The sequence below is a fragment of the Charadrius vociferus genome, unplaced genomic scaffold, assembly GCF_000708025.1.
Source record: "Charadrius vociferus isolate BGI_N301 unplaced genomic scaffold, ASM70802v2 scaffold794, whole genome shotgun sequence".
In the NCBI taxonomy this organism is placed as follows: Eukaryota; Metazoa; Chordata; class Aves; order Charadriiformes; family Charadriidae; genus Charadrius; species Charadrius vociferus.
The window spans coordinates 19,952-20,343 of NW_009647837.1; positions in this window are offsets into that span (position 1 = coordinate 19,952).

The following is a 392-nucleotide window of genomic DNA, read 5'->3' on the forward strand; positions in this document are numbered from 1 at the left end:
GGGCCCCAGGGAGGGTTCGTGGCCACAGAGGGAGGGACGGGGTCTCCCACAGCTGGAGCCGCAGGGACAGCAGCTGGGGCTGCCAGGGCAGGGCCCGTGGGACAGGTCTTGGCAACAGAAGGAGCAACGGGAACCAGGGGAGAGACTGGAGCACCAGGGACTGGGCCCTGTGGGGCAGCAGCAGGACTCCCAGGAGACATCCCCACAGGCACCAGAGGGGCAGGGGGGGACAATGGGGCCATGGGTGCAGCCAGGAGAACAGGCGGAGAGATGGCACCAGTCAGGGCTGAGCACTGGGGAGGAGCGAGGGGGGGTAGGGGAGAGGCTGAAGCGGAAGCCAGCGGGGCAGAGGCAAGGCTGCCCGGAGACACTGGGACTGCCCGGGCGACCGG